Source organism: Pantherophis guttatus, chromosome 1 (genome assembly GCF_059756535.1).
Source record: "Pantherophis guttatus breed Tessera chromosome 1, ASM5975653v1, whole genome shotgun sequence".
NCBI classification, from domain to species: Eukaryota; Metazoa; Chordata; class Lepidosauria; order Squamata; family Colubridae; genus Pantherophis; species Pantherophis guttatus.
In genome coordinates this window covers 140,678,866-140,705,085 of record NC_142063.1, presented here as the reverse complement: position 1 = coordinate 140,705,085, position 26,220 = coordinate 140,678,866, and the positions used below count along the sequence as shown (strand labels likewise).

The 26,220-nt window shown below is 40.6% G+C and overlaps 1 long non-coding RNA gene across 1 annotated transcript; it reads left to right on the top strand.

Moving 5' to 3' along the window:
• The first annotated feature begins 215 nt into the window (after positions 1 to 215).
• Positions 216 to 26,220, top strand: LOC132710785 (uncharacterized). The gene is made up of 3 exons (XR_009621505.2): positions 216 to 512; positions 4,281 to 4,398; positions 25,872 to 26,220. It is a non-coding gene; the product is annotated as an uncharacterized LOC132710785 (long non-coding RNA).

The following is a 26,220-nucleotide window of genomic DNA, read 5'->3' as shown; positions in this document are numbered from 1 at the left end:
CAGAAAAGAAGCCAAAAACTGTAATGGAGAAAGCTAGATTGCCAGACTGGTGAAACACGTGCTGATGTTTTTTCTTAAACAGAAAAGTGAAATTCCTTCCTTCCTTCCTTCCTTCCTTCCTTCCTTCCTTCCTTCCTTCCTTCCTTCCTCCCTCCCTCCCTCCCTCCCTCCCTCCCTCCCTCCCTCCCATAAATGCCTAGCATGTCCTCAAAGGCCTGTCTGCAGAAAGAGAGAGCAATTGGTACTTGCCTGCCTGGCCTGAGTGGGCACTATAGGAGCAGGGGATTTTACCAATAAGGTGGTGGGTTAATCCTGATCCAGGCAGAACACTTGGTCGTCACTGTGGCCAAAGTGGCAAAGGGGTTGATAGCCAGAAAGGGAGTCCTTAAACCCACTTCAACTGTAGGCAGCTTACAATTGGAGTCTAGAAGGAAGTCTGTGGAAAAGCTCTTCGGCAGAACTTTAAACTCACTGAAACCACAAGCTGAAATCATGGCAAGCTGTACCACCAAGTAGGTATCATGGGTTTTTTTTTTTTTACTTGATACTTATTTACCAGTTAGCATTTTTCTGTTCTTGCAGCATTAAATTTTCACATATACAGCTCTCACTGTAATTTGTTGTGTATCCATTTTTGGGACATGCTTGTGGCAGACTTTGTTCTATTTGATAAACCTACCTCTTTAAAGACCCTTTAAAAATATTGGCAAGAATTAAGCTTCTTCTGAAAGATTCCTATCTCGGCAGTATTATTAGGTTAAGATTTATGTGCTAGATGGCCTACCTATTAGGCAAAATGAAGCCACTGCTTCTAATAGCTGTGCCAATAATGGATCACAGTTTATCAGCTATGATATTTATTATTATGGTTATGATTGCATAGTCAGTCAGATATTTGGACTGGATTTGACATTTTTATTGAGCCCTTCCTAATGGCCTGGGATAGGAAGATACGGAAGTTCAATGAGGTTAAAGGCACTGTTGCAGGATGTAACCTACAGTTAATGAAACTGGTTTGGGATTCTGTGCCTGCCTACCTGACCCTACTTTTTGTAACCCACTGGTTGATCTGAATAGCCTGTAGTCCTGTGGTGAAATTCAAATTTTTTACTACCGGTTCTGAGGGCGTGACTTGGTGGGCGTGGTGTGGCTTGGTGGGCGTGGCTTGGTGGGCGTGGCAGGGGAAGTATACTGCAAAATCCCCATTCCCTCCCCACTCCTGGGGGAAGGATACTGCAAAATCCCCATTCCCTCTCCACTCCTGGGGGAAGGATACTGCAAAATCCCCATTCCCTCCCCACTCCTGGGGGAAGGATATTGCAAGATCTCCATTCCCACCCCACTCTTGGGCCAGCCAGAGGTGGTATTTGCCGGTTCTGCAAACTACTCAAAATTCCCACTACCGGTTTTCCAGAACCTGTCAGAACCTGCTGGATTTCACCCCTGCTGTAGTCTCAACCTGCTCTGGGCAATTCAAGGTCTGCAGGTGACATGTTAAATTCCTTATTGATTATGTTATCCATTTAGCTGTGTTCGACTCTTGGCGATTCTGTGAGCCAAGTCTCTCCACATCTTCTGATCTTGTACTACTTGTCTGAGTTGTTCTGTGCGCTGGCTGGTGTTAGCTTTGATGGTATCCAGACACCATGTTCTTTGGTGGACTGGTTTCCTTCTACATGAACTCTTTCAAGCATAATTGCTTTCTCCAGTGAATTCCCCCACATGGCAGGGCCAAAATAAGCGAGATACAGTTTTGTGATTTTTGCCTTCCAGTGACATGTCTCATGTTATGCGTTCCGGTCCTTGTTTGTTAGTTGCCTTTGCAAGGGATACGCAGGAGCCTTCTCCAAAAACCACAGCTCAAACAAGTTGATTTTCTTTCTGTCTTGCTTTTTTAAGTTCAACTTTCACAACCATAGGTAGCTCGACCCTTCTCTATACCCCTGTTGGAAAGCATCATTTCCTGCTAACTGTCAACAACCCCCTCCCCCAGCAAAATGCATATATCAACTTTTGAGAAGTCCTTACATTCTTAATAATAAGTAAAAAGAATCCTAAAAAATGCCAGTCTTCCCCGAAACTCCCCAATGGGGGAAAAATGACCTTATTTCTTAAAGGTTGTCTATTTCTTGGTTAAAAAGCCTAGGAGGATCTTGTGGGACATAGAAATTGCTTTTCATAGGTCAAAATGTTGTTGATTAACATGGCTGGAAATCCTGTGTAGAGTGAGATGCTTATCCAGAAGAAAGCCACCAGATGATTGCTTTGTATTGAATCAACTTCTAACTCAGAAGTGTCAACTTTCTGCATGTAAAACGTCAATCAACTGGGATTTGATAATTTTTTTTAGACTGGTTCATCCCATCTGATAAAAGAAAATGCGACTGAGGTCGTGGGGGTCACGTACATGATAGCTTTTGTAAATAAATGTCAATTCTCAGGGTTCCTACCACACCCTTTCTTTCTATTTGACGCATGTCAGTCCCCATCAAAGATCATGATTATAGTAGATGATATCCGTAGTGGAAAATTCTGTCTTAATTTAACTCAACAACTGAAGAAAATAAGCCAGGATCATATGAGTTTGGTTTATGAGAATATTTTTTTCAGTTTAGGTCGATATTATTGCTAGGTGCTTTTGAAGGAGAAACAGATCTACATGGTTAATGCTGTACAGAATGTTTGGATACACATGTTATGCTAAAACACAGTTTTTATTATAAAGATTTTGTTTTAGCATCCTAAAACATACAATTTGATTTAATCTCATCATGGGCCACATTTATACGACACATTAAACCAAACAAAGCCTATTATGGCTCAGCAAGATGTATAAACATAGACAATATCTAGGGAAGGTTTCTTTTAGACAGCTACCTCAAATCTGATTACCACAGAAGGAGGTGTAGCTCACTAAAGCCAGGCCCACTAAAATTAGGAAATGGATTCTCTTGGAAGCTAATCCTAATTCGTATCTGCCTTTTTCTGGTTGACTTTCATTTACTGCACACACAGTTTTTTTCCTGGCAGCTTCTTCTGGGCTATTTTTCCTGTCTGAATAGCCTACAGCCTTGGAATTCCTAGATGGACCCTCATCCAAGTACTAATTCAGGAGAAACCCTGCTTAGCTTCCAAGATCAGCTAGAGGCTGCCATCTGCTAAGACCAGCTTTGCTTTAAAGCTTTGCCAATGACAGCTGGACTGTATTCAGCTGGAACTACCAAAGAAGTGAGCCAGTTGGCAACAATGGGGGACTTCTAAGAGGGTGGGTATTTAGGGGATGCTGGAGGGCTACCCAATTCTCAAGATGCAAATCCAACAATGGGAACCAAAATTTAAAGCGATAATTAGGACGTTTAAAAAGAAGCATTGTTACCTATTTTCTTTAGTGCTGTCTAGCACTTGGGCATGGTGAGAAGCATTACTCACTGTGAAGAATGTGGAAATTAAACTGTTTTTAGCATGTCTGTTCATAATAGCCACAGCAGTCACAGTAGTCATATTACTGACATAAACAATGGGCAAAGCCCAGTGTCCTTCCTACTGCCCTCTTTGTTCACTTTGAATGCTGGTGTAGGAAGATACCATTAAAAATCACCCTCCCCCCCCTTGAGAAAAATCGGATGCTTTTTAAGTAAAGATAAATCCTCTTAGGCCCCCATCCTTAAAGGGAGTGGTGGGCCGGGCCATAAAGGTTTTGCAAATGGTGTTAAACTAAACTCCATAAAATTCAGATTATAGAGCAAAGACTGTTTTCCCTTCCGGAGGCTCTGCCTGGGGCATTATTTATGCAGCAGTCCTCTCTGCTGGATGTGTCATTTAAGACAATGGATTCTTTCTTTACTTTTCTCCAAGCTTGAGTCTAGCCATAAGGCAAACAGGCTTTCCAGCCATCAGGCTTCAGGATTAAAGCAGCCCGCTTCTGCTGTATTATTCAAAGGAGAGTAACCATAGGATGCACGAAAGGCACAAAACAAAACTTAGCTGCAAATGCTGGACCTAATTCCATACCACTCAGTTGGCAGAAGCCAGAATAGGTCCCAATTATATTGAAAACATGCACTTATCAAAGGAGAAGTGAAGTTGAGTGCTAAGAAAGGAGGTACAGGTAGTCCTTGACTTACGACCACAACTGAGCCCGAAGTTTCTGTCGTTAAGTGAGACGTGTGTTGTGTTTTGCCCCATTTCACGATGTTTCTTGCCACAGTTGTTAAGTGAATCACTGCAGTTGTTAAATTAGCAACACAGTTGTGAAGTGAATCTTTGCCTTTGCTTGTCAGGAAGCTGCAAAAGGTGATCACATGACCCCGGGACACAGCAAGCATCATAAATATGAACCAGTTGCCAAGCATCTGGAATTTTGATCGGGTGACCATGGGGATGCTGCAACGGTTGTAAGTAAGTGCTAAATGATCATAAGTAATTTTTTTCAATGCCATTGTAACTTTGAGTGGTCACTAAACAAACAGTTGTAAGTCAAGGACTACACATCCTTGAAGTTATTTGGATAAGCAGAGAAATGCTTCAAACCGAAAAGAAAAAATAAATCCAGTTGCCATGACTCAACCTCCAGATAAGGTACTTGAAGCTATTAGAAAACCTTTAACAAAATATTAACCTGATCGATCTGTTTCAACAGTAGATGAGAGCTCCTAATCTAGATGGAAAGGTGGGGGTTGAGGGGTAACTCTCCTACTCCCCATTAAGCAGGGGTGGGAGGGGGGATATGTAGCAGCTATTCTACATTTTAGATAACAAGTTGTCCAATCCTTGGTAATGAACTTAGTTATAAAACTTCTTGTTATTTAGTTGAAACCTCTGCAAGCAAACAACTAAGATCAGAGAGCATCAAGATCATCACAGTTCTACCTCGAGCTCCAGATATTTTCTTCTATTGAGATAAAAATTTCAAATTCAATTTCAAATCCAATTGGCATTTGGTTCATTGAGATGGATGTGTAATAGTATAATTATCAGCTTTGGAAGCCATATTAGCTTCCAAAGCTTCAATGCTGCCACCTTCTCATGTGTGGGAAAGTAGGAGGCGGGATTAATTATGAGCCGTGGTGGCGCAGTGGTTAGAATGCAGTCTTGCAGGCTACTTCTGCTGACTGCCGGCTGCTAGCAGTTTGGCAGTTCGATTCTTACCAGCTGAAGGTTGACTCAGCCTTCCATCCTTCCGAGGTGGATAAAATGAAGACCCAGATTGTTGGGGGCAGTATGCTGACTCTGTAAACTGCTTAGAGAGGGCTGTAAAGCACCGTGAAAGGGTTTATAAGTCTAAGTGCTATTGCTATTATATACACAAACATGTGAAATCACAGCCACCAATTTAGACCAAACACATCCAAGTATTTTATTAGATTTTTTAAAAATCCTGCCTTTATTACATTTTTATAAGTAACTTGGGGCAGCAAATATGCCAACTACTCTTTCTTCCTCCTATTCTTTCCACAACAACAATCCTATGAAGTAATTTTGGGCCAAGAGAGAAAGAGTGAATGGCCCAAAGCCACCCAGCTGGCTTTCATGGCTAAGGTGGGACTAGAACTCACTGTCTCATGGATTCTAGGCCAGCACTTATTATGCTAGCTGTCCCCAAGTCTGTGATCTACAATCCCCACCAATAGCAGAGACAACTTGTTTTGTGCTGGCTAGGGGTAATGGGCATAATGGCTTATGATGCGCTGCATAAACTTATCAAAAACAGCATCAAATTGCAGCCTGCCCTGAAAACTAGGAGGTACATATGGCCTTTATAAAGTATCACTTACCTTAAATTTTTGTTCTATGTTTTCATGTTCTGTTTCTACATTATTGTCTAGGGAGAAAGGGAGGGGGTGAGATGGTAGGCGAAGAAATACCCAATCTGCATCTATAGTATCAAAATGACTGGGTAAAATTTGGACCACACATTATGAACATATGAACAGATATGCAGATAAAATAGAACTTTTGAACTGAAATAATCTTCTCTTACTGAACCTAAATCTCTCTTGCACTCATTTTTTTTAAAAAAATTACATGCATATATGCAGAAAAGCTATCCCATGTGATAGTTTTGTTTGCAGACTGTATTAGTAACTTCCTGACAGTCAAGAAAAGCATCAGTCATTGGAATTCAGTTGGGCTTCCCCCATTTTTTTCTCTCCAAAAAATATCCATTCAGTAGCTAATGCTAAAATATTTGGCTGGGCAAAGTCTCTTTTCTTTGGAAAACAATGGCTATTATTGATCATTGATCGATTTGTGGGATTACTTTAGCGCCTTTAGACTATTCAGCCATATCAGTACTATTAATTTGTCATTAATCAACCAGTTAAACTCAAGCAAATCCTCTTCCACAGTACGGAATGATTTCTGTTCTCTAAGCAGCCAGAGAACTCCAAACTTTGATGGGTTTTGCTGCCATCGGCTTTGATGAACAGTCTTGTCAGTTGAGGGGAAAGTGCCACTTATGAACTGAAAATACTTGCAGCTAAAAAAACGAGAGGTGCCCACTTTTCACATAGTGCTCACCAGATGAGTTTGCAGATATTTGCCTGCTCACTTAGGCAGTGAGTCCATAAGACTGTGGCTTTGAATCAGAGAAGACAACCTTCCAACAAAGCGGAACTTACACTTCATTAGCTCGCTGGTGGACGGAGAGCTAACTGGGAAAGCTGCATATGCATTGGCTTTTTCCCTCCACCGACAATCCCTGAAATTCTGAGATGTTTAAAAGGAGGACACAACTCTGGGTTGCTTATCAATAAGAGAAGCAGCATTTTATCTGTTCCAGTTCATAGGCCCCATATGAGGCGACATGTGAAAAATAATGACAGAGAGAGTTGAAGAAAATCCGCAACCTGTAAGCTCTGAGAAGCATCTACAGATGTCATAACAGAAACTGGAGCTTATGGAGTATGTCACCCTTCAATTGTACTATATTATTTGGCCTAGGAGTGGCTAGGGAAGGGACAATTAGAATATATGTGCTGAAATACATAATCATTCTCTCCTCTTCCTAGCATTGTAGTGGAATTAATTCATTTTGCCTTTCCTACAGAAATCAATGCATCCCCAAAGTGATAGGTAATTAAAAAAAATTGCAATCAGTAACAAAAAAGGTCAGGGCTAATTGGAATCAAGAAAATCACTCATAACAGCAATTTTGGAAGGTTGCATGATGGCGGTGGGGGTGTGTGGGTAAGATTAACAGAGGACTGTCTGAAAAACAAGATATCCCTTTCTTTTTAAAGATTGATTTGAAGCCATTTTTATGCATTATGTTTTGGATCCTGTTTGAGAATCTGTTGACTCTAATTGCTATTGATTTGATGTTATCATTGTGGCTCCAAATTATTGTTCCAGAAATGTCAAGCACACTTGCAGAAAAGACTTCAGCATTTTACCAAGGGAGCACATTTTCCAGGACGTAGATTTGAATATTTTTTTAATTATTATTTTGCTTATATTGGTTGGACATTTTGGCTCTTGTAGGATTTGATCTAAATTTGGGGGCATTAGAGGAGTGCCCATGAATTTAGATGATGATCATAATGATGATTAAATTATTTAAATTAGATTAGGGAACAGAACAGAATAGAATAATTTATTGTCACTTTGTACACTAATCGGCATACATTAAAATGAAATTTCATTGCATACAGCTCTCAAAGTGTCACCACCTCCAATATACGTTACTTAAAAATGATTAAATAAATAAATAAAAATTATGCATATACCCACAGATATTATATGACACAGAGAAATAACACGATCTAGTTCAGATGTATACATGTACATGGCGAGAAAAACGAATCTTGCAAGTTTACCAGATGGATGGCATAGGGAACAAAGCTGTTAGAGAATCAGGTAGTTCTGCTAGAAATACTTAGAAACCTTCTTCCAGAGGGGAGCAACAGAAACAGAAACAGAAGGTAAAGTGGGTGTGTGGGGTCTCTAACAATGCTTTGAGCTCTAAGCACATAGTGCTTATAAGCAGTATCTTGAATGACAGGAAGTGAGCTTCCTATAAACTTCTCGGCTGTCCTTACCACTCTCTGAATGGACTTTCTATCTGAGGCACTGCTGCCACCAAACCAAACAGTGATGCAATTTGTTAAAACACTCTCAATCATGCTTCTGTAAAAAGTGGCCAGGATAGAAGGAGAAAGATGTGCTCTCCTCATCCAACACAGGAAATGCAGACACCGACAGCCTGGGTTCAAGACCTGAGCACTGTTCAATTGGGTGAGCTCCTGTCACTTGTCCTAGCTCCTGCCCAACTAAGAGTTTGAAAGCATGCAAATGTGAGTAGATAAATAGGTACCACTTTGGTGGAAAGGTAACAGCTTTCCATGCACCTCAGCATGTAATCATGTTGGCCACATGACTATGGAATTGTCTTTGGACAATGCTGTCTCCTTGGGTTAGGAAACGGAGAATGATCACTGCCCCATAAGCAGATACGATGTGACAGGGAAAACCTTTACCTTTACAGGAGTATTAAAAGGAACCTGCCCAAGCATCCTTGTAGGATGGAGCATTGCTTGGAAATATTACTATAACCAGACCTTCTCTCTGTGTGAAAAAAGAGGTAGCGCTTTGATTTTATTTATTTTTTTATTTTTTTTATTTTTTTTATTTATTTGATTTGTATACCGCCCTACTCCCGAAGGACTCAGGGCGGTGAACAGCCAACAATAAAATACATAAATACACAAAATTTAAAAACCCGATAAAATCAAATTAAACTTTTTGGCCCAGACAAATTAAAATACCCCAATTATTTAAAAACAGATTAAAATTTACATATTTAAAAAGGGAAGAGATCAGGCCAAGCCCGCTTGATGGAATAAAAAGGTCTTCACAGCACGGCGGAAGGAGCGCAGATCCGGGATCCTCCGTATCTCCGGGGGGAGCTCATTCCAGATGGTAGGTGCCCCCACAGAGAAGGCTCTCCCCCTAGGGGCCACCAGTCAACACTGTTTGGCTGACGGCACCCGGAGGAGTCCCTCTCTATGAGAGCGTACTGGCCGGTGGGAGGCTATTGGTGATAGTAGGCGGTCCCGTAAATAACCAGGCCCTAAGCCATGGAGCGCTTTAAAGGTGGTAACCAAAACCTTGAAGCGCACCCGGAAGACCACCGGGAGCCAGTGCAGCTCACGCAGGAGAGGTGTTACATGGGAGCGCCATGTCGCTCCCATTACCACCCGCGCGGCCGCACTCTGCGCCAGTTGGAGCCTCCGGGTGCTCCTCAAGGGGAGCCCCATGTAGAGAGCATTACAATAGTCCAGGCGGGAGGTGACGAGGGCATGAGTGACCGTGCGTAAAGAGTCCCGATCCAGAAAGGGACGCAACTGGCGAATCAGGCGGACCTGATAAAAAATCCTCCTGGTCACAGCCGTCAAGTGCTCTTCTAAAGACAGCCGTGAATCCAGGAGAACGCCCAAGTTGCGAGCCCTCTCCGTGGGGGCCAATGATTCGCCCCCAATAGTCAGTGATGGCGTCAACTGGCTATATCGGGACGTCGGAAACCACAGCCACTCAGTCTTGGATGGGTTGAGCCTGAGCCTGTTCCTCCCCATCCAGATCCGTACGGCCTCCAGGCAAAATTATGATTGCAAAATTATGCCTGCCATCTTGACGTTTTTTGAAACCTCCTGTTTCTGTTCATAACTCTTCCTTGCTTTTCAAGATTATTAACCAACAGTGCAAAAGTTGCCAAAAGTAAACCAGGAAGCATCAGCGAATTAAGCATATTTTTCAGCAGAAGTTGGAAAACAGAAAGTCTGAACCCTGAATCTTTAATGTTTCAACTTTGAATTGGTTTTCAGCCATTCTTAACCTTGCGCCGTGATCATATTTCATCACATTTGATAGATTAAAAATGGATACTTAGCAAACAAGACTTAGTAAAGCCTGCCAGAAAAAAACACAGACGGAATGCATGAATCTTCTCACAGTGGTTTTAAATGTATTGTGGAGACACAGCAAATTGTGTTTTTTTAAACAAACTATACATAAGCAAATCATGGTTTAGTGCAATATGTGAACCAGGTGAAATGCTGGATTTATCCTTTAGGCTAAATCATAACAGCTTTATTCATAATATATACTCAACCATAGCCAACAAACTACATTGGTTCTTAATTCCTATCTAACTCTATAAACCTGCTGATCTCTATTTTAGTCTAAGTCAAGCCTGGAATACTCTGAACTTCCTATATTGGTTATCCTTGTAGACCAGGGGTGTCAAACTCGAGGCCTGTGGCCCAGATCTGCGGGGTGCTCAGACCTGGCCCTCCTGAGCTCTGTTTTCACTAGCAGAAGGTTGCAGGAGGCCATCGCAGCCGAAAACGGAGTTTGGGAGCCTGTTTTTACTGGCAGAGTGCTCAGGTCACCCCAGGGCACCCCCAACATGAGTGACATCGAGCTGGCCCAACCCACCCTGGCCACGCCCACCTCAGCCCCCCCCCCAGGTCAAACCCAAGCCTGATGCGGCCCTCAATGAAATTGAGTTTGACACCCCTGCTGTAGACCATTCATTGACTTACATTCAGGGCTTCCGATCACCATTCAGGATCCCCAAGTAATAATTACTAAGCAGAAATGAGAATACACATCTTCTTGTCTATTATCCAGATCACCAGAAGTCAGTTCCTGCAGTACAGAAATAAGAATTTAGTTAGAAATGAGCATTCTTATCCAAGATGACATTCTTTTATGAAGAAAAAGATCAGCCAGGAATCATATCATTGAGTAATTGTAAATGTTTCAGTACCTTGTCCAGCTAATCCTGTTAGGAGATTATTGGATTTTAAATCATTTAAAGATTGAAGTGTGTATATACATCCTCAGTATGCAAGGATTTTACTCAGTGTTTTATTCCTTATAGGATTCATCATATCTTACATAAAGGCTGGAAAATGGGAGCTGAAAATAATTTTTTTGCTTGTGAGCAAAAAATGCTGAAATGGAGTCTCTGAATTAAAATATCAGTTCTGCAGTTTGGGTTGACAGGAAACATTATCTATACAGAGAGGATTAATCTGGATCATTTGATACATCAGCAAGTGTCAGGGGAAGGAAAGTAATTAGACTGAACATGTTATTCAAATACATGTCATAATTCTATTATTATTCTTTAGTGACAACAATGAGCACAACTGATTACATGATATAAAAACTCTACAATCCAACATAGGGAAACCAATGAGAATGGAAAGAGGCTATTTGTTCATGGAACAACAAAGTTAAATTAGCTGTTAAGGTGGAAGGAATCAATTTTTACAGGCCTGATGGCAACAAAAATAAATGAAAATTAATAATAGTAAAGACAGGTTGCCTAGGTTTTCTAGCAGCAAAATCTGATGTCATTGAACCCAGTGATTCATATGAATGAAAGTGTAAACATCTGGACTTCATGGAGCTTAAGACTGAGTTAATATGATTATAGTAACCCATTGTATGATATTTTGGCTTGAGTTTAGTATGTTGTACTAAGCCATTAATAATGATTGAGTCAATAAGCCTTGGTTCAGTAAACCACTATCAAATCATCAGTGAATAAGCTCTGTCTTCAGCTTCAATCATAGGTGTGATGGAGAAGTGCAAAATGGACTTGTTTCCATTTTGACACAAATGATCCACAGGTCATTTGGATTTTAGGAGCCCAGATTTGAATGCAAACATGGCTTTTATACTTCAACACCATATTGGATGTCAAGATCAATTTCATTCTCAAAATTGTGCTAACTATTTAACACCTGCGTTTGCATGACAAATGGAAGCCAGCCACACTTTAACATATTATATTATGTGAACCCAGGACATGGGGTTGGTTTATGATTCAGCATATTGTGCAGGCATTGGATTAAGTCAACCATGGTTCAAGTAAGCATGATAGGGACCAGAATTATAGGTATTTTAAAAACAGAGTAAAGTTGGCGGAAGAGAGCCAGTTTGGTGGAACCCAATCTTAGGCACAAATCCAGTTGGGTTATCTTGGTCCAGTTACTCTCTCCCAGTCCTAGAAAGGAGGCAATGGCAAACCATTTCTGAAATCTTGCCAAGTAAACTGCAGGGACTTTTTCAGGCAGTCACCAGAACTCAAAAACCTGACTTGAAGGTACCAAACAAACAAAATTCCTATATTATGCAAATACAGCCAATGTGTATTTAATCTGGGCCAGACCTTTTCTTTTAAAACCACCATCATTTTGCAACTGAAAAATAGAGGTAGGGTAATATTCCTATTCTTACAAAAATGTTTTCTGCCAAAGCATCCTTTCTCTCATTTTCAGCAACCATCACAATCTTTCCCTGCTTGCCACTAAGGGGTGAAATCCAGCAGGTTCTGGAGAAACAGTAATGGAAATTTTGAGTAGTTCAGAGAACCAGCAAATACCATCTCTGGCTGGTCCCAGAGTATGGTGGGAATGGAGATTTTGTAATATTTTTCCCCCAGGAGTGGGGAGGGAATGGGGATTTTGCAGTATCCTTTCCCTGACACTCCCACCAAGCCACACCCGCAGAACTGGTAGTAAAAAAAATTGAATTTCACCACTGTTGCCACTGTTGTGTTTCTTTAATAACCAGTAGCAGAAGCCAGGCTCCTTTTGGGTCAAAAAAAGTCAAGAAGGTAGTCACTGCTATGCAGAGAAAACCTTTCCCTATTTGTACATGGATCCATGAAGAAAAAGGACAGACTTTCAGTTGTGCAGCCATGGCTGCCATCTTGACTGTTGATCCTCAGATGATGCCCCAGCAGACGCCTGTCCCGTGCCTTCTTCCCCAAATGCATCTGTCTCCTCCCAGCCCCTTCCAAACATCAAGGAATGACATGTGATGGGTCCTTGTAAATTAAAGCAGGGTGAAGACACTGAAAGAACCACAGATCCTCTACATTCTCACACACCACAAAGTCGTGATGTGGTTTGGCTTTGGCTATTGTATGAGCCATCAGTTATGGTTTATTTATTAAATTGGGAAAGCAAAGGATGGCCTACCATTGGTTAGAACAGTTCAGACTGTATTGTTACAGCCTTTGTTATTTCTTGAAGGTTGGAAGTGGGCGTGAAAGACAAACATGATAAAAGAATATATGTCCTTCAAAGAGGCAGCCATCTCCTATTTAGAAATATACTGAGGCCCAGAAGTGGTCTCAGGAGTGGATTTTAGAACTGAACACAGTATCTGTGTGCACAATTGCAAATCTTTTAAAAAGCAGTCCCAATTTACATCTCAATAGTAACACAAGGACATTTTGTGAAGTTCAGGTACTAGACAATAAAAGATGGTTGTGGTAAATGGAAAAAAAAAAGCAGAAAGAATAATTTGTTGGGACATCTAAATAGCATATTAGCTCTCTGCTGTTTTAGACTATCAAACCAGGGGTAGGTTCTACTTACCTTTACTACCGGTTCTCTCTGTCTCTCGTGCGAGCTTCTGCGCATGTGCAGATAGTCAATTATGACATCCAGGCAGAGCCTCCCATCACTTTTACTACCAGTTCTAAAGAACCGGACAGAACTGGGAGCAACCCACCACTGTATCAAACCCAGGGGTGAAATGCTCCCGGTTCGAACCAGATCACCTGATCCGGTTGTGATGGCGGCGAGTGGTTCGGAGAACCAGTAGCAAAAATCCCTGCATTCCCCCCCTCCCGGCTGAGCCGCACGATCATCAGAGACTGTTTTTTTAACTTTTAAAAGCATTTTTTCTACAACCTCTTCGGCCGAAGAAGTTGTAGAAAAAAAAATGCCTTTAAAAGCCTCTGGCGATCCCAGCTGAGTTGCTTGATTGTCAGAGGCTCCTGAAATCATTTTTTTCCTGCAACCTCTTAAGATTGTAGAAAAAATGCTTTTAAAAGTAAAAAAAAAAAAAAAAAAGTTGGCCACGCCCACCCAGTCACATTACCCCCCCCATCAAGCCACGCGCACAGAACCGGTAGTAACAAATTTTAGATTTCACCTCTGATCAAATTATGAAAAATACACATGCCCAAAATAAAGTTATTTCTTGAAGCTCTTGAAAACAAACCCTTTGTTATGTTCAAGGCTCTTGTTCCCACTACAAATCCTTTTTGTGTAGCTCTTGCCTCCTGTTCAAATGTGAAAGAATCAACGTGGCCTCTCTGATTTGCTAAAGTATCTCCTCCCAAAAGTTGGGAAGGCCTGTTGGAAGATTTGAAGCTGGTTTTTAAAAAAATTTCTCTCAGTCAGTAGAACCTCTTTCTTGAAAGGTCAGGAGATAAAGGTCCATCTGTCTTGCCCCCTTATTGTGCACTCAGCAAGGTCAGTATTGAAGTGGAGCAGAGCCTGCTGACGGTGGTGGATTTTCTTTATTTCTACCGTAGAAGTAAGATCTGCAGTAAGGTGATGAAAGTCATTTCCCATCATGGAAGGGACAAGGTCAAAATGTTGCCTAGAATGCAAAATACAGAAGGTTCCAGAAATGGGCTCAGCAGCAAGCATCCTTTTAGGCCAAAGTGAAATTATCCTCGAAAGGTATACCAGTTTTCTATACATTGGATATGATTTTCTCATTTGCTTTGAATTTTCACTTGCTGGATATCATGTTGGCCCCTATTATCTATGATTGTCTTAGGCCAGGGGTGTCAAACTCAAGGCCTGTGGGGCTGCCCTGGAAACAGCAAAGGACTGGCCTGCCAGTGCCTCTGCCAGCGAAAATAGAGCTCCCCCCTTCCCGAGCTCCATTTTCACTGGCAGAGGACTGCAGGAAGCTGTTGCGGTCGAAAATGGACGTCGAGTTGGCCACACACCCTGGCCATGCCTCTGCGCCCCCCCCCCACAAGGTCAAACACAATCCTGATCCGGCTCTCAATGAAATCCAAGTTTGACACTCCTGTCTTAGACCTATCATCAGGTCTTAAAAATGAGGAAATGTTGCCCCTGGAAAAGAAAGAGAGCTGCAGTGACATCGATCTGGGTGTTGAGGATCAAAATTGGCAAGATAGCCAAGATGGGCATATACTTACAAAAAGGAGAGGACTTGCGTTGCAATGCTCCTTCCACCATTTTGATCTACCACAATCCATCCATTATGCTCAGTGGGTGTTGTTGCAAATTACTAGATTAAAACTCAACTTCCTGGTGGGTGTTTTTTGCTCTAATTATCCATGATTATATCTCATGTACTTTTATACACAAATACACATATTACACCAATCAGGATGATTTGTACCGTAGTACTATGTCCCAATGAATTACTTTTCCCTTTAGATTCTTGTTATAAAAATATCAAGTTAAATAATAGGAAATAGGCATCATGTTAGCCCACTTGTTTATACATATACTGTATCACGAATTACAATGTCCAAAATACATTAACATTGGCCCTGCTAGCTAATTCTAGATTGCTGAGAACCATAGCAACATTCAGACCCAAGCAATGCTATGCTTCTGTATAGATTCCTCATATTTCAATCTAAGCACTTCGGGATGGATTGTACCCCATCTGAAGAATTACTCTGACTGCCAGTTTGTTAAAACAAAATATCTGGGGTGCTTCAGGCAACCAGCTTTTCCAATCATTCTCAATTTTAAATAATCTGGATTGTCTTGATTATTCAGTGGATGTATTTAATAATACAGCTATAAAGTGAATGTTCTCCGATGCTATGCTATTTTATGTTATTACTAGTGTTTTTTTTAATTGGCTGTTTTTACTTTGTTTTTATTCTGTTTCTAACTATTAGGCACCCAGAGTCATGCATATGAGATGAGCAGCTATATATATAGATTTGGAAGGTAGGGAGGAAGGAAGGAAGGAAGGAAGGAAGGAGCTATGATACAATCATATTCTTGTTCTATAACTTGTAAAGAACTGTGAGTCAATTGGTGCCTTCCCTTTTTGGCCAATGGCTGAATAGCACAGAGAACTATTAATCAATGTTGTTTGCTTTCTTTTCAAGTTACCTAGTAACTGATGACCCCTCTGCTTCTCATTAGCCTGTCTTCCCCCACTTCCAGAGGAAAAAATGCTATTGTTCCCCATCTCTTACACTCCATCTGCTTCTGAACATATATTTGAATATTTGTCCATTGTTTTGCAAAACAACCTAGAAGTAGTTTTGAGTAGTGATAATTCTGAAAAAGTATCAACAAATCCATAGATAGGAAAGCATGGAAGTGAATTTCTCTTGTGTTTCAATCTCTACATTTTGTAATGCCAATTTACCTATAATTCAACATGGGGATATTTTTTCCTAACTGGGCCAGCAAGTTATTATGGAAGTCCAGAAGCTGGGAAGTTCAGCAAGAGTCCCTTCTATTGGGAGCACAAACAGCGTCTTAAGGCACGAGGCAGTACCACGTTTACCATTTCTAAAGTGGTATTTGGTGTACTGAAATGACATTTCCTCATTCAAGGACAAACAGCATAGCATAAAGTCTCAACTGCACACTGCCATTGGCAACATTATGTAATCAGTGATGGTTGTGGGAAGTTATGTCACTCCATAGGACAGTATCTTCTCTGAAAGACGCTTTTATAATTTGTAGGAAGAGAGCTGTGTTAGACTGTGGTAGTAAAACATCAGAAGGAGTCTGCCAGTCTGGTTCCACCAAAAATCTGGAGGAACCAGACTCCTCCTGATTTTTTTCATTGTTTTGTGTGTGTGTGTGTGTGTGTGTGTGTGTGTGTGTGATGTCACAGTTCTCTTCCTTACAAACTATAGATTCTTCCTGATATCTTGCTTTTACAATTTATGTTCATTTAATTTCTGTGAGACAGTTAGAGACCTTACTCTAGCTTTGACCTTTCCTAATTCCAGCCTGGCATTGTTCTTTTCATGGTTCTGTTTCTATGCTTTGATACTTTCCTGGTTGCACCTCAACCTTTGGCCCCCTTCTCCCCCCACTCCCATGACCCCTTATAGTCTGGTACAGTCTAACTCAAGCCTTAACAACTTTCACAAGAGTGGAAAGACAATCGTTTGTAAAAGGATGTAATTAAACGTATGCACAGTGCATTGGATCCAGATTTAATCAATCTTTCAAGGAGACCATTGAAGGGATGGGACTTAGTCTTGGAGACATTGATCACAAATGAATGCTTCCAGACATAACAGAAACTCTCATCACAATAGGAAGCCATATAGTTATGAAATTAGATGTCGAAATCACTGACACAGACTACAGAAAAAGCTAATTCTGCTCTTGCTAAGGAAGTGAGGGGAAGTATTGATGCTTTCCTTCACTGATGAAGGAATATAATACACCCTAGCTTTGTACCATGTGATGACAGGAGTGGAAACCTATAACTCCTACTAGCCCAGTCAAAATAGCCAGTGAATGGATTCCGTCTAGTTAGAACAATTAATCACTGGAACAACTTGCCTCCAGAAGTTGTGAATGCTCTAACACTGGAAGTTTTAAAGAAGAGATTGGATAACCATTTCTCTGAAGTGGTGTAGGGTTTCCTGCCTAAGCAGTGGGTTGGACTAGAAGACCTCCAAGGTCCCTTCCAACTCTGTTATTCTATTCTATTCTATTCTATTCTATTCTATTCTATTCTATTCTATTCTATTCTATTCTATTCTATTCTATTCCATTCCATTCCATTCCATTCCATTCCATTCCATTCCATTCCATTCCTAGGGTGAACATAGAGAGCTACTTTAAACTGCATTCAGAGTGACATAAGATAGTCACAAGAGCAGAATAGAGTAGTTTCATCTAGGTTTTTTTTTTTTTTTTTGGTTTTTTTGGCCATTGAAGCTGAAATCCAGCAATTCGGTGATGGCCCCTTCTTTATGGAACCTCATTTTTCCCAAGGTATGGTTGGCCCCCACGCTGTTGCTTTTTCAAAAGGTCCTAAAAATATGGTTTTTGTCAGTGGCCCTGGGGACTACAAAAGGAGACAGAACAGATCAAATGGCTGATTTGATTGTGTTGGTGCTGCCATGGGTGGGTGGGGTGGGAATTTTTTAAAATGGATTTATATTATGTAATGGATTTTTAAATATTTTCCCTTGGCTTTTATTATTTAATCAGTGTAAAAAATACAAAGAAAAATAAAAATAGGAAATTAAAGGAAGAAGAAAGAAAGGGGGAAAGAAAATATGAGGTATGAGGGAAGAAAGAAAAAGTACAAGATATAGTGAATTTTTAAAAACTTTGTAAACCACCTGGTGTCACCTATGTGTGAGTTGGGCAGCTATATGCATTTGTTTAATAAATAAGAAATAAATAAACTTCCAGGACAGAAGATAAACTCGTCATCATGCTTGCTGTGAATCTGTTACAATCAGCTGCTGCTAATTTAGCTGCTCTAAAATGGAAGAGAAAAAAAATCCTGAAATTGCACATGCTCAGCAGATACAGGTAGACTTACAACCACAACTGAGCTCAACATTTCGGTTGTTAAGTGAGACACTTGTTAAGTGAGTTTTGCCCCATTTTACAACCTTTCTTGCCTCAGTTGTTAAGTGAATCACTTCAGTTGACAAGTTAGTATCATGGTTGTTAAGTGAATCTGGCTTCCCCATTGACTCTGCTTGTCAGAAGGTCACAAATGGTGATCATGTGAATCTGGGACACTGCAGTGGTCATAGATATAAACCGGTTGCCAAGCATCTGAATTTTGATCACATGATCATGGGGACGCTGCAACAGTTCCTAACTGTGCAAAATGGTCATAAATCACTTTTTTTCAGTGCTGTTGTAACTTTGAATGGTCACTAAGTGAACTATTGTAAGTCAAGGACCACCTGTACAAGTTTGGTACTGAGTTATCTTAGTACTAATTAAAGGGATTTTTACATTCACTGTAAAAATAAGAAAGAATTAGCAGTGTTTTGGTTTGGAAAAATGATCCCTTTTCCCAAGCATCTTCAACAAGTTGTGCTAATCTAACATAAATGTAAAATCTTTATTGGTAGCAGTGGTGAAATCCAGCAGGTTCTGACAAGTTCTGGAGAACTGGTAGCGGAATTTTTGAGAAGTTTGGAGAACCGGTAGTGGAAATTTTGAGTAGTTTGGAGAACCGGTAAATATCACCTCTGGCTGGTCCCAGAGTGGGGTGGGAATGGAGATTTTGCAATATCCTTCCCCCACGAGTGGGGAGGGAATGGGGATTTTGCAGTATCCTTCCCCTGGAGTGGGGTGGGAATGGAGATTTTGCAGTATTCTTCCCCTGCCATGCCCACCAAGCCATGCCACGCCCACAAGCCACACCCACAAGCCACGCCCACAGAACCAGTAGTAAAAAAAATTGGATTTCCCCACTGATTGGTAGGGTATGCTTAATTCTTAGGGCCTCTGGGAAAATCTTCCCCTTTCCATGCCCTTGGAGAGAAAGAGAGATCCTTGCAGGGACCTTAAGATTACCGTCAATGGGAACATATGCCTTAATTAAAAATGACTCCATTCTGATTAGCATACAGTATTAGTATCCCCTATGCACACAGGATACATGCTATGTGAATGCTAAAAGATCTTATGCAATAGTCTGGTTTGAGATGATACGACTTTATAGTTGCCATCAGCAAATCCTGCATAACCTACTTTTTATTAGGCTTCCTACAGATGTGCCTCTTTTAAAGATTATTGAAACAGTGAAGAAATAGTAATTCTAGACCGTTAAGTATTCTTCCGCCCTAGATGGATATCTGACACGAGGTTCCCTGGGAATCAAGGGTATTCTTAACTCTTTTTCAAACAAAGTACATTTCTTGCCTGAGGGATGATTATGTTAATAACAGCAATAATATGATAGAATGAACTTTGCATAATCCATGTATTTTCCTATAGGACATTGGCCATAATCCAACCTTGGTATATACTGTCTTTGCCAAGCAGACTTTCCTCGTAAATTTCAAAAGTATTTCACGTTCCCTGAATAATTAAAATGAGGAAAAATAATATGTGTAAAGAGAAGCTCAACGATTTGCTCATTTGAAGGGCAACGGATGGGATACAGAAAATAATTGGGGCCCAAATTGGAATGCAACTAGACTATGGATATTTTCAGGGGTGAAAATGTTAAGAGGTATTAGTGAAATATGTGCAGAGATGTGGAACAGAAAAAGCAGGAGAGAAATAAGAGATGCTAGTTGATTATCAGAAGAGCAAATCATTTCAAAACAGTAGATATGACACCAGGTTCAAACTGTATATTTATTCCAGACAGATTATCAATCTTCGAAAATAAGACTAGGCTAATCTTTGGAGATGGAGGTGTTACATTGCTATTCATGGACCCTATAATGCACAGGTGTCAAGCTTGCAGCGACACGTTGCCATCACGTGACGTTTCGTGATGTTTTTTCCCTTCGCGGAGCTGGGATGAGTGTGGCCTGCGCATGACGCATCTGGCCCGCGGGCTGCCAGTTTGATACCCCTGCTTTAATGGATCCATAAGTAGGCAGCGTCAGAGAAGGATAGAACTAGAACATACAAGTCTAATGGGTTGGTACATTGGTACACAATGTACCAACCCATATTTTATCTTAATCTTAGTTAAATAAACTTTAGTGCCCTTGTTTAACACTAATGCTGAGCCATATTAGTGTCGACGAACTGGAGCTATTAGATTCACAGAGTGCACTACGCTAAACTGAACAATTCTATTGCTGTAATCAAATGTAACATCAAACCAGCATTTTTAAATTATGGCTTCTTGAACAAGCAATAAATACCAATGGCCTTACAAGTGATACGAACCGGTTCTTACAATATTAACAACATGGGGGCAAGCAAGATTAAAATGATTTCCCTCCCATCAGTTGAGAGCTGAAAAGTTTGGGATTCCCTGGACAGAGATCAGTCAAGAGCTTCTGGTAGTCCATATATTATCCGTATTTTAAAAAGCTGGGGGGAAAATGCCCCCTTCAATAGCGTATTGATGATGCTGGACCACATTTATTGGTTTCCAGCATGAGTGTGGCAAGATTTAAAAGGCAGTTTAAATTTGAGTATCAGAATTACAATTACCAATCAAAGTTCTTTGAAAGAAGAGAAGGTCAAAAATATAATCATAAAGATTGCACTATTTTTTTTTTAATAACGTGATAATCTTGCTCTGCACTTTAAAATCTGATTATTGTGACATGCTGGGATTTTCTGGCTGCATTCTAAATCATGCACCGAGAGACCTCGCAAGCTGCTCACACTGCTAATGCCAGTGCCTAACTTTGCAATGGTTCTCAACTCTCTCGTTGTAGGAAGGTTTATGTTTTGTCGTCCCAAAGATGCTTATTTCAAAAGGCAAGTAGAGTTTCTTTGTTTTTCCTTGAAGACATTTCACTTCTCATCCAAGAAGCTTCTTCAATTGAGAAATTAAGAAACAAAACATCTTCAAGGAAAACCAAAGAAATCCTACTTGCCTTTTGAAAAAAGTACCTTTGGGACAATGACCTGAATGACTGAGAATCTCCAGAGACATTTGTGTTTTGTTCAACAAATATACAATTTTATTGACTCCCCCCCCCTTTTTTTTTTACCCGTTTGGGTGCAAAGTTTGAAAATATGGTATTTCATTTGAACTTGTGATGTTGCTGTATATTTTAGCTAAGGCTAATAAAAAGAAAATCCAATAGATACATTAAAATGTCTGAGATGGTGGCTAAATACTGCTAGCGAGTTAGACCATTGACCCAGCTGCACTTAAAGGAGTCTGTGAGTCAGACTTTTGACGCCAGAGAACAGCAAAACTGAACAACTCATCTGTGGGTGTGTAAGAAAGAGAGACTGGTATGCTTGAGAAATCTGAGGTTATGCCTGTTGCCCCAAAATGTATGGGATCTTCTCAGGCAGAGGAACAATTTAAAGTTATGCTTAAAGTACATCCATTCTATTCTCCTATTCAACTATTTATACTGTGTTTCCCCAAAAATAAGACCCTGCCTTATATTTTTTTAAACCCCGAAATAAGCGCTTGGCCTTATTTTCGGGGAGGTCTTATTATTTTGGGGCATGTGGAGCAAGATAGGGCTCCTCTTGCTGTCTTACTGATTTCCAGCTCTGCGTTTAAATATTTTGGGGGAGGGCTTATTTTTTTGGGGAGGCTTATTTTAGCGCATGGGCTCAAAAGCCCGATTAGGCTTATTATCAGGGGATGTCTTATTTTCAGGAAAACAGGGTATTTAAATATATATAAGTATCTATATTTAAGTATTTGCTGACACTCAGTGCACGCGCGTATTACCTCTATGATTATAGAAAATTCATGCAAAGTTGAATTCAGATATGAAATCATTAAAAAAAATCCAGTCTCAACCAGGGGTGAAATGCTCCCGGTTCAGACTGGATTGCCCGATCCGGTAGTGATGGCGGCGGGTGGTTCGGAGAACCGGTAGCAAAAATCCCTGCGCCCCCCTGCCCAGCCGAGCCACGCGATCATCAGAGGCTGTTTTTTTTTACTTTTAAAAGCATTTTTTCTACAACCTCTTTGGTCAAAAAAATGTTTTTAAAAGTTAAAAAAAAAAGCCTCTGATGATTGCGTGGCTCAGCTGAAGAGGTTGTAGAAAAAAAAAAAGCCTTTAAAAGCCTCTGGTGATCCCAGCTGAGTTGCCTGATCGTCAGAGGCTTCTAAAAGCATTTTTTTCTGCAACCTCTTAAGGTTGTAGAAAAAATGCTTTTAAAAGTAAAAAAAAAAAAAAGTTGGCCATGCCCACACAGTCACATTACACCCCACCACCACCAAGCCATGCCCACAGAACCAGCAGTAACAAATTTTAGATTTCACCCCTGGTCTCAGCACACAGACAGGGAGATACTTTTGGCTTTTGTTCCCATTCTGACCAATCTTAGAACAGCAGACTCCACATATAGCAAATGTTTCCTCAAATATAATTAATGCTATTGACTAATTTCATGGGTAAAGGTGCCATATCTGCAGCCAGCTCATTCAAAAACCAACCTCCCCCCAAAACAACCCCAAAATCATCTTCATTTCTGTTCTCATTATTCCAGTATTCACTGCCATCGATGCTTATTTTCTCACTATAAACAATAGGTAATTTCTTCTCCAGGTCGAACAAGTGCAATAATTTATCCTTATTTACTTTAAAGCCTACCACTGAATCTAACCAACAACATGTATCTTTCAAATGGAACCCATACACCCAGGCTGGCCAAGTATGAACAAAGAAGTCTATCAGAATGGTTTAGCAAGTGTGCTGCCTACAACCCTCTACTTTTGAAGGCTTTAGGTTGGATTCACACATCATGTTAAACAATAATGTAGTTTGTTTGGTGGAAACCCAGGCACCCCTGCTTTGCTCAGTAAATCATACTTAAACAAATCATGGCTTTGTGTGAACTGTAGTGTTAGCATCTCTCCTCCAAGCCAAAACTTGCAATTTGGAATTGTGGCAGTGTCTGTATCTAATGATGACATTAAACTTTCTACCATGTTTCTCTGAAAATAAGACTGGATCTTATATGAATTTTTTGCTCCAAAAGATGCATTTGGACTTATTTTCCAGTTAGGTCTTATTTTGGGGAAAAATACAGTTCTAAATGTGTCCGTCTGACTGACGAACTTAACCAGGGCTTATTTTTTTAGGGTAGGGCTTATATTATGAGCATCCTGAAAAATCATTCTAGGGCTTATTTTCTAGTTGGCTCTTATTTTGGGGGAAACACGATATTATTAGGAAGGGCCAGATTGCAGGATGAACCAAGCTAGAGCCATCAAGCAGGATTGCTCTAGTTAGCTCACTCTTTTGTGTGAAATTGCCAAGATGTCACAATGAACTTCAAGACTCCAATCTTGCTGTATAGATGGATATCAAACACCCACCCATGGGATACTAGGGATTTAATCACCTTAATAAATTCAAGATAGTTGGGATTTAAAAGGAGGGTCATTGAGGTCCTCTCATGAAGCCACTCTTTGCTTGCGGAAAAGGAAACAATACTTTGACTCAGGGTTTATACTTCGTGTTCAAGCATCGGTCTGTTGAACAAAATATAGTGGTCCAATAGAGATATAACAATAAGAGATGCTAGGTAGTGGCTTGATTTACACACCTCACCTTGGCAGAACCAAACGAAGCAAGCTATTATTAATATGTAGCACATTGTGTGAATTTAGCTAGATGCTTATTCCTTTGACCATTTTGCCTTCTCTGATATGCAAAACATGGAAGATTTCACTCAAGATGCAGATCCATCAATTTATACCATTACAAGTATAGGCTTTTAGAAATCTGACTTGTGCCAATTCCTATAATTAACGATGATACTTACAACCAAAGGCTGGGGCAAATATATTAAGGGAGAAAAAGAGCAAGAAAAAAAAAATCAAAGGAAAAGCATGGTTATGCCTTGCCTGTTTTGTTCACTGTTATCACTGAATATTTCTCATGAAAGCCTCCCAAATGAAACATTCCAAAGAATTAATGGGAACTTCTGAAAAAGAGTAACATTCTTGGTTCCCAGTCTGTGTGTATATGTGCACACATTTAAATATTATCTTCATGATGTTTCCTCTGGTCAGGAACTGTAAAACAGGATAACAAAGGAAGATAATCAAGACATCTGTTTTAATGATACATTCCTGGAGTATTTGTAACAGGAAATCTTGGGGGAATATTTGCTTCAGGAGATTTTGCTTTCTGGAAAAGGATCCCTATAACAGGAACAGATTTTTAACCTTTTGTCAGCCAGCTATCTTGGAATAAGTATCTGAAACATAACTTTGGACATTAGGTCAAAATGCTTTTCCTGCATTGTCACTAGATGGCAGCAAATGGACTTGATATTGCCATCTAATGGACACCAAGATGTTTGCAGCCCTGATATAGTAGCTCTATTTCTCATCACTCAATGGTGATGAGATGGCTTTACAGCAGGGGTGAAATGCTCCCAGTTCGGACTGGATCGCCCGATCTGGTAGCGATGGAGGCGGGTGGTTCGGAGACCTGGTAGCAAAAATCCCTGCCCCCCCCATGCCCAGCTGAACCGCACAATCATCAGAGGCTTTTTTTTACTTTTAAAAGCATTTTTTCTACAACCTCATGTGGCTCAGCTGGGATCGTCAAAGGGATCATCAGCTGATGATCCCAGCTGAGTTGCCTGATCGGCGGAGGTTTTTTTTCTTTTAAATGCCTCTGACGATCCAAGGTGAGTTGCCTGAGTTGCTTTTAAAAGAAAAAAAGCCTCTGCCGATCAGGCACCTCAGCTGGGATCGTCAGAGCCTTTTGAAAGCATTTTTTTACAACCTCTTTGCTGAAGACGTTGTAGAAAAAATGGTTTTAAAAGAAAAAAAAATTGGCCATGCCCACCCAGTCACATTACCCCCCCCCCACCAAGCCACGCCCACAGAACCGGTAGTAACAAATTTTAGATTTCACCACTGCTTTACAGCTCTCTCTAAACAGTTTATAGAGTCATAATATTGCCCCCAACAATCTGGGTCCTCATTTTACCTGACCTCAGAAGGATGGAAAGCCGAGTCAACCTTGAGCCTGGTGAGATTCAAATTGCCAGATTGCAGGCAGCCAGCAGTCAGCAGAAGTAACCTGCAGTACTGCATTCTAACCACTGTGCAACCGTGGCTCTTATTAATGGAATATCAAAGCAGAAGAGTTTTAAAAACCCTTATTTCCTTCCAGAACAAGCTACAAACCTCTCAGGTTCATACAATGTCCTAAAGTCCAATCCAAACAAATCACACTGCATTCATACAAGGCTATTGAATAAACTGTAGTTGACTGTAAATTGTCACTCAAGTTTTGATTATACTGATTGGACTCACACCGGTTAAACTATTATAGAACAAGCTATTGGATTGGTCTTAACATAATTAGAAACTCAGCCCTTCTTATGAGAATAAGGAGACTGGTAAACACCAGCTAATTAACTGAAGGACTGAACGTTTGTCATCTGAGGTAACACTTTTAATAACAACAGACAGCCAACAATCCGGAACTGCCTCAAGAACAGAATGCGCGAACTCAGCCTGACAGTCCTTAAATACCCGGCCTGCCAGACGGCCAACCAATCATCTAACAGAATGTTATAGTGTATATCAACATGGGGCCTCCCCACAGAGCAAGCTCAATACATTACACCCCTTCTCACCTGGACCGTGCATGCGTAATCCCGGAGATACATCGGATGGCGCCGGATTTGACAGAACACCGCGGACTGGACGTAACTAATTGATCCAGTGCAGCCTGATCTCTATTACCTCCTTGGACTGCCTGGATTTCATCGGCTGCTTCCTGGACCCCTGCTTGACTAGGATATTCCTCAACGA